We start from the raw sequence: 13,357 nt of genomic DNA, 5'->3' as shown, positions 1-13,357 counted from the left end.
AATTTAATGCCTTCCTTAATTTTACCAATCATGCTTGGAAAAGTTCTTCCTTTTCACTCCTCATTTCCACTTCCTCATGTACCTGCTGATGCCAGTGAGTGAGAAAAAGTCAACAGCAGCAGGTAACTGGGCCGGTTAAACTGGAAGGGCATTTAAAACACTGACATTCCATGCATTTCGTTCAGTTAGTTGCCAAGAGATGCTGTAGCAGCATTATCTCATTATCTTCCTCCATGATGTGGGTTTGCTTCCTTTCCTATTTGTATTTATTGGCTTTCATTGCTAATACAGCTGCACATTCCTTAAAGGAGATTCAACCATTCCTTATCATTCCACAGAGGTTTTTGTGGAGTTCTAGGGTAAATAAATACACAATGCAAATTGTGATGTGGTGACTCCCAGCAAAGTCTATAATAGATGTTTTAATTTCTTAGTGCCCTATTTCTACCTTCCCCTGTCAGTCCTGCACCCCTCCCATCCCTAGATCTTACCTGTGTTCCATCTTTTCGATCTTGGTAAATTGCCAACAACCTTCACCCGCACCCCCATGCTATACGCTGAAAGCTTTAAGGAGTCACCTACCTAATATCAAAGGACCACACTCCCTCAGTGCCACCCTACATGCCTTCCTCCTGACTGTAATATTTCACTTCCACCATATCTTCATCTCATCAATTCCCAGATATATTAAATCTACTTTAAAATGTAATATTTCTCTCTATTGTTAGAGAGTTCTTCCATGTTTCCTCTGCAATCTCTTTTTAGATGCCCTGTCCTGAATCTTCATTTTCATTCTGCCATTACCACTATCACAGGGCTTATTTGGTTGTACCTGCACCTGTGCTGTGACTCTTCCTTTCACACCTGTGTTCCCAGCACAGAGAGTACTTGCTGGCACCAATGATCACAATAATAAATATTCTTTGAACAAATGAGTGGATGAATGAATGGCTATTTAAATGTTCATTTAAATTTTTACAGGAAACTGGACAAGCAAAAATAATCTGTCTGCATTATGACAGGTTAAAGGAAGAGATATTTGGTTGTTCCAAACCACTAAAATTTCACCAGTTAAAGAATTGGCTATTTACAAGACTCACTCTGATATAGGTGAGATCTTTTCTGATTTGTTTATTATTATATTCCTAATACACAGCACAATACTTAGCTTTCAAAATACACTGCATGGAGGAATCAGGAGGATGGCGGAAGAGTAAAACGCGGAGATCACCTTCCTCCCCACAGATACACCAGAAATACATCTACACGTGGAACAGCTCCTACAGAACACCTACTGAAGGCTGGCGGTAGACCTCAGACCTCCCAAAAGGCAAGAAACTCCCCACATACCTGGGTAGGGCAAAAGAAAAAAGAATAAACAGAGACAAAAGAATAGGGACGGGACCTGCACCAGTGGGAGGGAGCTGTAAAGGAGGAAAAGTTTCCACACACTAGGAAGCCCCTTCGCGGGCGGAGACTGCGGGTGGCGGAGGGGGGAAGCTTCGGAGCCGCGGAGGAGAGCACAGCCACAGGGGTGCAGAGGGCAAAGCGGAGAGATTCCTGCACAGAGGATCGGTGCCGACCGGCACTCACCAGCCCGAGAGGCTTATCTGCTCACCCGCCGGAGCAGGTGGGGCTGGGAGCTGAGACTCGGCTTCGATCTGAGCGCAGGGAGAGGAATGGGGTTGGCGGCGTGAACACAGCCTGAAAGGGGTTAGTGCACCACGGCTAGCCGGGAGGGAGTCCGGGGAAAAGTCTGGAGCTGCCGAAGAGGCAAGAGACATTTTCTTCCCTCTTTGTTTCCTGGTGCCCGAGGAGAGGGGATTAAGAGCGCTGCTTAAAGGAGCTCCAGAGATGGGCGCGAGCCGCGGCTAACAGCGCGGACCCCAGAGACGGGCATGAGAAGCTAAGGCTGCTGCTGCCGCCACCAAGAACCCTGTGTGCAAGCACAGGTCACTCTCCACACCTCCCCTCCCGGGAGTCTGTGCAGCCCGCCACTGCCAGGGTCCCGGGATCCAGGGACAACTTCCCCGGGAGAATGCACGGCGCGCCTCAGGCTGGTGCAACGTCCCGCTGGCCTCTGCCGCCGCGGGCTCGCCCCGCATCCATAGCCCTCCCTCCGCTGGGCCTGAGTGAGCCAGAGCCCGCGAATCAGCTGCTCCTTTAACCCCGTCCTGTCTGAGCGAAGAACAGACGCCCTCCAGCGACCTACACACAGAGGCAGGGCCAAATTCAAAGCTGAGCCCCGGGAGCTGTGAGAACAAAGAAGAGAAAGGGAAATCTTTCCCAGCAGCCTCAGAAGCAGCGGATTAAAGCTCCACAATCAACTTGATGTACCCTGCATCTGTGGAATACCTGAATAGACAACGAATCATCCCAAATTGAGGAGGTGGACTTTGAGAGCAAGATTTATGATTTTTTCCCCTTTTCCTCTTTTTGTGCGTGTGTATGTGTATGCTTCTGTGTGACATTTTGTCTGTATAGCTTGCTTTCACCATTTGTGCTAGGGTTCTAGCCATCCGTCCTTTTTTTTTCTTAAAAAAATTTTTTTTCTTAATAATTATTTTAATAACTTTATTTTATCTTCTTTCTTTCTTTCTTTCCTTCCTTCCTATTTTTTTTCTTTCTTTCTACTTTTTCTCCCTTTTATTCTGAGCTGTGTGGATGAAAGGCTCTTGGTGCTACAGCCAGGAGTCAGTGCTGTGCTTCTGAGGTGGGAGAGCCAACTTCAGGACACTGGTCCACAAGAGACCTCCCAGCTACACATAATATCAAACGGCAAAAATCTCCCAGAGATCTCCATCTCAACACCAGCACCCAGCTTCACTCAACCACCAGCAAGCTACAGTGCTGGACATCCTATGCCAAACAACTAGCAAGACAGGAACACAACCCCACCCCTTAGCAGAGAGGCTGCCTAAAATCATAATAAGTCCACAGAAACCCCAAAACACACCACCAGACGTGGACCTGCCCATCAGAAAGACAAGATCCAGCCTCACCCACCAGAACACAGGCACTAGTCCCCTCCACCAGGAAGCCTACACAACCCTCTGAAACAACTTTAGCCACTGGGGACAGACACCAAAAACAACGGGAACTACGAACCTGGAGCCTGCAAAAAGGACACCCCAAACACAGTAAGATAAGCAAAACAAGAAGACAGAAGAACACACAGCAGATGAAGGAGTAAGATAAAAACCCACCAGACCTAACAAATGAAGAGGAAATAGATAGTCTACCTGAAAAAGAATTCAGAATATTGATAGTAAAGATGATCCAAAATCTTGGAAATAGAATATAGAAAATGCAAGAAACATTTAACAAGGACCTAGAAGAACTAAAGATGAAACAAGCAATGATGAACAACACAATAAATGAAATTAAAAATACTCTAGATGGGATTAATAGCAGAATAACTGAGGCAGAAGAACAGATAAGTGACCTGGAAGATAAAATAGTGCAAATAACTACTGCAGAGCAGATTAAAGAAAAAAGAATGAAAAGAACTGAGGACAGTCTCAGAGACCTCTGGGACAACATTAAATGCACCAACATTCGAATTATAGGGGTTCCAGAAGAAGAAGAGAAAAAGAAAGGGACTGAGAAAATATTTGAAGAGATTATAGTTGAAAACTTCCCTAATATGGGAAAGGAAATAGTTAATCAAGTCCAGGAAGCACAGAGAGTCCCATATAGGATAAATCCAAGGAGAAACACGCCAAGACACATATTAATCAAACTGTCAAAAATTAAATACAAAGAAAACATATTAAAAGCAGCAAGGGAAAAACAACAAATAACACACAAGGGAATCCCCATAAGGTTAACAGCTGATATTTCAGCAGAAACTCTGCAAGCCAGAAGGGACTGGCAGGACATATTTAAAGTGATGAAGGAGAAAAACCTGCAACCAAGATTACCCAGCAAGGATCTCATTCAGATTTGATGGAGAAATTAAAACCTTTACAGACAAGCAAAAGCGGAGAGTTCAGCACCACCAAACCAGCTTTACAACAAATGCTAAAGGAACTTCTCTAAGCAAGAAACACAAGAGAAGGAAAAGACCTACAATAACAAACCCAAAACAATTAAGAAAATGGGAATAGGAACATACATATCGATAATTATCTTAAATGTAAACGGATTAAATGCTCCCACCAAAAGACACAGACTGGCTGAATGGATACAAAAACAAGACCCATATATATGCTGTCTACAAGAGACCCACTTCAGACCTAGAGACATATACAGACTGAAAGTAAGGGGATGGAAAAAGATATTCCATGCAAATGGAAACCAAAAGAAAGCTGGAGTAGCAATTCTCATGTCAGACAAAACAGACTTTAAAATAAAGACTATTAGAAGAGATAAAGAAGGACACTACATAACGATCAAGGGATTGATCCAAGAAGATATAACAACTGTAAATATTTATGCACCCAACACAGGAGCAACTCAATACATAAGGCAAATACTAACAGCCATAAAAGGGGAAATCGACAGTAACACATTCATAGTAGGGGACTTTAACACCCCACTTTCACCAATGGACAGATCATCCAAAATGAAAATAAATAAGGAAACACAAGCTTTAAATGATACATTAAACAAGATGGACTTAATTGATATTTATAGGACACTCCATCCAAAATCAACAGAATACACATTTTTCCTAAGTGCTCATGGAACATTCTCCAGGATAGATCATATCTTGGGTCACAACTCAAGCCCTGGTAAATTTAAGAAAACTGAAGTTGTATCAAGTATCTTTTCTGACCATAATGCTATGAGACTAGATGTCAATTACAGGAAAAGATCTGTAAAAAATACAAACACATGGAGGCTAAACAATACACTACTTAATAACGAAGTAATCACTGAAGAAATCAAAGAGGAAATCAAAAAATACCTAGAAACAAATGACAATGGAGACATGATGACCCAAAACCTATGGGATGCAGCAAAAGCAGTTATAGGAGGGAAGTTTATAGGAATACAATCCTACCTTAAGAAACAGGAAAGATCTCGAATAAACAACCTAACCTTGCACCTAAAGCAATTAGAGAAAGAAGAACAAAAAACCCCGAAGTTAGCAGAAGGAAAGAAATCATAAAAATCAGATCAGAAATAAATGAAAAAGAAATGAAGGAAATGATAGCAAAGATCAATAAAACTAAATGCTGGTTCTCTGAGAAGATAAACAAAATTGATAAACCATTAGCCAGACTCATCAAGAAAAAAAGGGAGAAGACTCAAATCAATACAAATAGAAATGAAGAAGGAGAAGTAACAACTGACACTGCAGAAATACGAAAGATCATGAGAGGTTATTACAAGCAACTCTATGCCAATAAAATGGACAACCTGGAAGAAATGGACAAATTCTTAGAAATGCACAACCTTCCAAGACTGAACCAGGAAGAAATAGAAAATATTAACAGACCAATCACAAGCACTGAAATTGAAACTGTGATTGAAAATCTTCCAACAAACAAAAGCCCAGGACCAGATGGCTTCCCAGGCGAATTCTATCAAACATTTAGAGAAGAGCTAACACCTATCCTTCTCAAACTCTTCCAAAATATAGCAGAGGGAGGAACACTCCCAAACTCATTCTACGAGGCCACCATCACCCTGATACCAAAACCAGACAAGGATGTCACAAAGAAAGAAAACTACAGGCCAATATCACTGATGAACATAGATGCAAAAATCCTCAACGAAATACTAGCAAACAGAATCCAACAGCACATTAAAAGGATCATACACCATGATCAAGTGGGGTTTATTCCAGGAATGCAAGGATTCTTCAATGTATGCAAATCAATCCACATGATACACCATATTAACAAATTGAAGGAGAAAAACCATATGATCATCTCAATAGATGCAGAGAAAGCTTTTGACAAAATTCAACACCGTTTATGACAAAAACCCTGCAGAAAGTAGGCATAGAGAGAACTTTCCTCAACATAATAAAGGCCATATATGACAAAACCATAGCCAACATCGTCCTCAATGGTGAAAAATTGAAAGCATTTCCACTAAGATCAGGAACAAGACAAGGTTGCCCACTGTCACCACTCTTATTCAACATAGTTTTGGAAGTTTTAGCCACAGCAATCAGAGAAGAAAAGGAAATAAAAGGAATCCAAATCGGAAAAGAAGTAAAGCTGTCACTGTTTGCAGATGACATGATACTATACATAGAGAAACCTAAAGATGCTACCAGAAAACTACTAGAGCTCATCAATGAATTTGGTAAAGTAGCAGGATACAACATTAATGCACAGAAATCTCTGGCATTCCTATACACTAATGATGAAAAATCTGAAAGTGAAATCAAGAAAACACTCCCATTTACCATTGCAACAAAAAGAATAAAATATCTAGGAATAAACCTACCTAAGGAAACAAAAGACCTGTATGCAGAAAATTATAAGACACTGATGAAAGAAATTAAACATGATACAAATAGATGGAGAGATATACCATGTTCTTGGATGGGAAGAATCAACATTGTGAAAATGACTCTACTACCCAAAGCAATCTACAGATTCAATGCAATCCCTATCAAACTACCACTGGCATTTTTCACAGAACTAGAACAAAAAATTTCGCAATTTGTATGGAAACACAAAAGACCCCGAATAGCTAAAGCAATCTTGAGAACGAAAAATGGAGCTGGAGGAATCAGGCTCCCTGACTTCAGACTATACTACAAAGCTACAGTAATCAAGACAGTATGGTACTGGCACAAAAACAGATAGATCAACGGAACAGGATAGAAAGTCCAGAGATAAACCCACGCACATATGGTCATCTTATCTTTCATAAAGAAGGCAGGAATGTACAGTGGAGAAAGGACAGCCTCTTCAACAAGTGGTGCTGGGAAAACTGGACAGGTACATGTAAAAGTAAGAGATTAGAACACTCCCTAACGCCATACAAAAAAATAAGCTCAAAATGGAATAAAGACCTAAATGTAAGGCCAGAAACTATCAAACTCTTAGAGGAAAACATAGGTGGAACACTCTATGACATAAATCACACAAGATCCTTATTGACCCACCTCCTAGAGAAATGGAAATAAAAACAAAAATAAACAAATGGGACCTAATGAAACTTCAAAGCTTTTGCACAGCAAAGGAAACCATAAACAAGACCAAAAGACAACCCTCAGAATGGGAGAAAATATTTGCAAATGAAGCATCTCACAAAGGAGTAATTTCCAAAATTTACAAGCAGCTCATGCAGCTCAATAACAAAAAAACAAACAACCCAATCCAAAAATGGGCAGAAGATCTAAATAGACATTTCTCCAAAGAAGATATACAGACTGCCAACAAACACATGAAAGAATGCTCAACATCATTAATCATTAGAGAAATGCAAATAAAAACTACAATCAGATATCATCTCACACCAGTCAGAATGGTCCTCATCAAAAAATCTAGGAACAATAAATGCTGGAGAGGGTGTGGAGAAAAGCGAACACTCTTGCACTGCTGGTGGGAACGTGAATTGGTACAGCCACTATGGAGAACAGTATGGAGGTTCCTTAAAAAACTACAAATAGAACTACCATATGCCCCAGCAATCCCACTACTGGGCATATACCCTGAGAAAACCATAATTCAAAAACAGTCATGTGGGGCTTCCCTGTTGGTGCAGTGGTTGGGAGTCCGCCTGCCGATGCAGGGGACGTGGGTTCGTGCCCCTGTCCGGGAGGATCCTGCATACCACAGAGCGGCTGGGCCCGTGGGCCATGGCTGCTGGGCCTGTGCATCCGGAGCCTGTGCTCCGCAATGGGGGAGGCCACAGCAGTGAGAGGCCCGCATACCACAAAAAAAAAAAAAAGAGTCATGTACCAAAATGTTCATTGCAGCTCTATCTACAATAGCCAGGGGATGGAAACAACCTAAGTGTCCATCATCGGATGAATGGATAAAGAAGGTGTGGCACATATATACAAAGGAATATTACTCAGCCTTAAAAGAAACGAAATTGAGCTATTTGTAATGAGGTGGATGGACCTACAGTCTGTCATACAGAGTGAAGCAAGTCAGAAAGAGAAAGACAAATACCGTATGCTAACACATATATATGGAATTTAAGAAAAAAAAATGTCATGAAGAACCTAGGGGTAAGACAGGAATAAAGACACAGACCTGCTAGAGAATGGACTTGAGGATATGGGGAGGGGGAAGGGTAAGCTGTGACAAAGCGAGAGAGTGGCATGGACATATATACACTACCAAACATGAAATAGATAGCTAGTGGGAAGCAGCTGCATAGCACAGGAGATCAGCTCAGTGCTTTGTGACCACCTAGAGGGGTGGGATAGGGAGGGTGGGAGGGAGGGAGACACAAGAGGGAAGAGATATGGGAACATATGTATAACTGATTCACTTTGTTATAAAGCAGAAACTAACACATCATTGTAAAGCAATTATACTCCAATAAAGATGTAGAAAAATAAAATAAAATAAAATAAATTTTAAAATAGAAATTAAAAAATACATTGGATGAAGACATCTCTTAATAAATAATGATGAAGATAATGATGACTTATGATAATCATAGCATAGTATTTTTCACATAGCTACATTTCCAGAGAATTTCTTTTCTTTCAGCATGTTCTCCACAAGCCTAGAAGAATCTGAGGAAGCTCTCTTAGATAACTTTTAGAATCATGATGTTCAGTGGTGCCTCTTCTGTACTTAGATACGTCTATTCATTTGCTTTTCCCACCTTTTGTCCTAATGTATGCCGTCTCTTCTTCTTACTTCCAGGAAGTCTTATTTGTCTACCCCCTAAAATCCATATAATATATTTAGTATTTAAATCTGGGCATCACTAGTTTCTACAAATGTTTGGAAGAAAAATGTTGTTAAGAGCAATTAGCATCACAGAGGAGGTCCCTTTTAGGAATGTATATTGAGAAATTTTGTTGTGTAACCATAGATAAAATTTACCATTTTATTTAAGCTTTCTTATGATGAAAATAAAATAAGTTACCAAAAGCCTGAATCTTTCTACCAAACAGCTACAAAATCTCTCAACCCATGATAAAAACTGATGCATACTTTCTCAGCTAAGAATATTGCCTTTATCCCCATAAAAATATTCACTAAAAGACCACTAGGTGGATGTTTAGTACCCAGAGATGTATTATTGATGACCATTTCTTTAAAAAGAGAAGGGAAATGTGAAAGTAGAAACCTAACACTCTTGCAAGGGAAATCAACATAAGCTGGCTTGAATTATATACCTTAAAATTCTCTCTCCTTGAATGTATAAGTAAACTTTCTCTATATGCTGGATCTTTTCAGGATACCTGAGATTCAGGCCAGGGGCTGGATTTCTCATGTTAGGATTCTATAAATGGACATCATTGCCATCAAACAGGCTGAACCAATTTTCACGGCCTTTGGTCAACGCAACAGAGTTTCCAGGCATGTCCACAGAGAGGTCCAGAAAAAGGAAAGAGGAAGAGGTAAATAGCAGGTTAGGTATCTTCTTTTATATTATCTTTCAAAGTCCAAGTTGCCTTCCTGGTCATTTGAAGAAGCTAATAATCCTTCTACTGTGTACTTTTACCTATTATATTTATTTCTACAGTGCGTATTTTTACTTATCTATGTATCGGCATACACATTTCTACATGTAATTATATACATGTGCAACCATCATGCACTATTCCCACTTTTGTGATCAGGTGTTCACTTCTCTCCATTGTTTCTTTCATACTTGCTGCACAACCATTCATTCTTTCAACACATTTTTAAATAGTAACATCCTCTTCCCCTAAATGCCAGCTGCTCTGCTCACAATGGGACTGCAAAGACTAACAGGACAACCTTAATCTCACTGAGGCTTATATCCTTGTGAGTTCACATTTCAAGATACTCCTGTTCCCCTTTTGGGGGACTGGATACCATACTCCCCTCCAGTTATCTCAGAGACTAAGGCCAACTTTTGCCCTGGAATAGAAAACTCCAATCAGGCTTCCTACACTGAAAGTACTGCATTATTTTAAGTCCCATGCTGGGAAGCAAAGTTTCCATGAGGTACATTTAATTACTTTATTATTCCTTGTCGTCATACTTTGAAATACCTCACCATGTTCCAGGCACTAGGAATCAGTTATTCCAGGAGGCTCATAGGAGCAGAAAGAAGTATTAGGGTAAGCAGAAGATTGCTATGTATTTTGTATGTGGGTTTATATATGGTACCATAGTAATTATTCTAATTACTTATTCCTCTTTTATGTTAATCACATGGTTTGAAGGGACAGTAATCTATAAATTACAGTTGAGTATACTGGTCATCTAGGACCTAGATGGTCTTGCCGCTAGTAATTTACAAAACTCTGTATAGCTTTAGGCCTATGTTTAGGATACTATACACCAAGTTCCAAGCCAACCTGAAGTTCTTTAAAGTAGCAGCACTCCCTAAACAAAGTATACTTAAGAATTGCCAACCAATCTTTAGATGCTGAATCTGGCTTCTTGAGCTATTTGTCCAATATTCCTTAGAAGCCCTATTTAATGTTAAGTGGCAGGAAAGATCAGCAATTTGTCCAGATTAGATGCCAGCCAGTCTGCTAGCATTGAGGAAGCACTCGGCAGACACAACTGTGCTGAGATACAGATGAAAAGAATGAATGGCAGTGGGATATCCAGATAGCACCTGTTTATCAACCTAAGTTGGAAGCGAGAGGCAAGGCAAGAGAGCAGATGACAACCTTTGATTAATGCTAACAGTCATGGCAGAAGGACCGGCCTGTAACCGTTAAGTACAGACACTGTAATTTTTTTTTTATATGAAGGCTTCAAGTAGTTCTCTGATAAAAGACTTGAATTGAAAACAATAGGTTTTCATCTACACCAGTCCACCAAAAGAATTCTGTCAAAATACATGTTTATAAATGGAAATAAACTGAATCTAAAACTTTCACCAGATTTTCATGAGAGGGTATTGGCTTTTAATACCAGAACGACAGACCCTTTGGGCTGCTGATGTATGTAAGTGGTTGCTCTTTTCTCCTTTGTTCTGATTCCTGTGTTCACTGGCAATCCTCTGGCTCCTAATTTAGCTTCCTCGGTCCTCTCACAAATAGTCAGAATGTGGGTGACAAATAGCATCAGTATATTCGCCATTATAAATTAATAAATCAGAATTATAATTTATACAGCTGACTCTTACAAATTTGGTTACTGTGAGGTAATCCTAGGGATCATCACCTCTGTAAACACTGATAACATTGTTACATATAATTTTTCAAGATCCACAAAACTGAGACAGGCCCCAGACCTGAACTGGAGAGAGCCCTCCGAAGTAGCACCACCCTGTGAAAGTTTCTGTATGACTGACTGGCCTCCTAGGAGAATTTTGTATCAATTCTGTATAACTACAAACATGCGCTACTATTATTTTGCATTTAATTATTTTCCTATTTAATAATTAGGCACTTGCTATATTTTTTTCTGAACTTTTAATAGATCGCAGTACTTTGCTGATAATCTGTTTGCTTTGATAACTTCTATTACAAAGCACAGAAGGAGGACATAACTGGTTACATCATTTTACCCCCAAATGGGGCTTCTCTTCCTTCTTAAATCTCTTCTTAACTTTTCCACCACCCACAGAAATAGAAATTTCTGTGTCTTCTTTCCATTAGCTTTTTAAAAATTATTTTTTAAGTTTCTATTTTTAAAATAAAAATTGTATATATTTACGGTGTACAATATGATGTTTTCACCTACATATACATAGTGAAATGATTACTATAGTCAAGCTACTTAATATATACATTTCCTCATATAGTTATCTTTTTATTTATTTAATAAATTTATTTATTTTTGGCTGCGTTGGGTCTTCATTGCTGCGTGCAGGCTTTCTCTAGTTGCGCCGAGCTGGGGCTACTATTTGCTGTGGTACGCGGGCTTCTCATTGTGGTGGCCTCTCTTGTTGTGGAGCATGGGCTCTAGGCACAGGTTTCAGTAGTTGTGGCACGCAGGCTCAATAGTTGTGGCTCGCGGGCTCTAGAGCGCAGCCTCAGTAATTGTGGTGCATGGGCTTAGTTGCTCCACGGCATGTGGGATCTTCCCGGACCAGGGCTCAAACCCGTGTTCCCTGCATTGGCAGGCAGATTCTTAACCACGGCGCCACCTGGGAAGCCCCAAAATTTAAGTCTTTTTTTTGTGGTGAGAGCATGTGAGGTCTACTCTTGTAGCAAATTTCCAGTGTACAACAGTCTTATTAACCAATATAATCACCATGCTGTACAGTTGATCTCTAGAACTTAGTCATCCTACATAACTCCATTGGCTTTCCTTCTCTTGCCCCACTTCCCTGTTTGGGACTCATTGCTTACATTTTTCTTCTCCGTTTCCAATTATTTCTGTACTGGCTCTAGCTTTCTTGCTATATCAGATCTGCTGACCATGTGTGTGGACTTGCAGTAGAACAGAAACAAAAACAAGGAAAAAAAATCACCTTCAAAATGCAGCTTATCTGTACATCATATAAAGTACTAAGTACATAAAAAATATAAATGCTTAATTATAGGACTATCTTACATATAGCTGGAGAATGAACTATGATGCATTTAGAGGGGTGAAATATAATATTTCTGCCTAATGTAGATACATAATTTACTGTGTGCATACTTTAAAAAAGTGGTAAACCAAAATTCTCAAGTTGGATACGATAATTACACAAAAAAGGAGGATAGAAGAAAAGCAAAGAAAAACGATGCTGTGTCATACATGAGTGATGCCTATAAAGGAGTAATAAAGCATTCTCAAAGAAGTTCTGGAGAAGCTGGTCTTGACTTCAGGTCTCAAAGTTAGGCATGGTTTGCTCATTGTAAATTATTTATACCCTGCAGTGTGTATGTTGCACAATGCTTTCACGGGTATTCTCCCTCTCTTACTCTCAGGATAAGAGAATATGTTGTGCTTTGGGGTTCTGCTGAATGTCTTAAACTGTTTTTCAAATGTTGGGTTTGGCAAAGTACATATAATGTTTTGCCAAGTGAATTTCCCCATCATTTTAAACCCCTGTGTATTTCAAGAGAAATTTTACCCACATGTCTCTGATTTATTTACCCTTAACTCATCAAAATATCATCTTGAATAAGCTACATTTTGATGTTTAAGAACCCCCATAGCCTTTTCCTGAGCCTTTCATCTTGTAACCAGTGTGTTTCATTTGGTCACCACCAAAATATCCAGGTTCTAATTGGGAAACAGGCTGATGAGGGAACCTCTTTTTATCTTAAGAATTTCGGTCTTCTGGAGGCTTTTCCTATGTATCACATCTCCTTTCTCCTCCTTTATTTCTC

The 13,357-nt window shown here is 39.9% G+C and overlaps 1 protein-coding gene across 1 annotated transcript in view; it reads right to left on the bottom strand.

Moving 5' to 3' along the window:
• ARHGAP15 (Rho GTPase activating protein 15) overlaps positions 1-13,357 on the bottom strand; it is a gene marked incomplete at its 3' end in the record, with an annotated part of 621,352 nt that overhangs the window by 525,234 nt on the left and 82,761 nt on the right. The window lies entirely within an intron of this gene.

Source organism: Leucopleurus acutus (assembly GCF_964270905.1).
Source record: "Leucopleurus acutus genome assembly, chromosome: 6".
In the NCBI taxonomy this organism is placed as follows: domain Eukaryota; kingdom Metazoa; phylum Chordata; class Mammalia; order Artiodactyla; family Delphinidae; genus Leucopleurus; species Leucopleurus acutus.
Note: the sequence above shows the minus strand (reverse complement) of the source record. Positions and strands in the feature narration are given on the sequence as shown.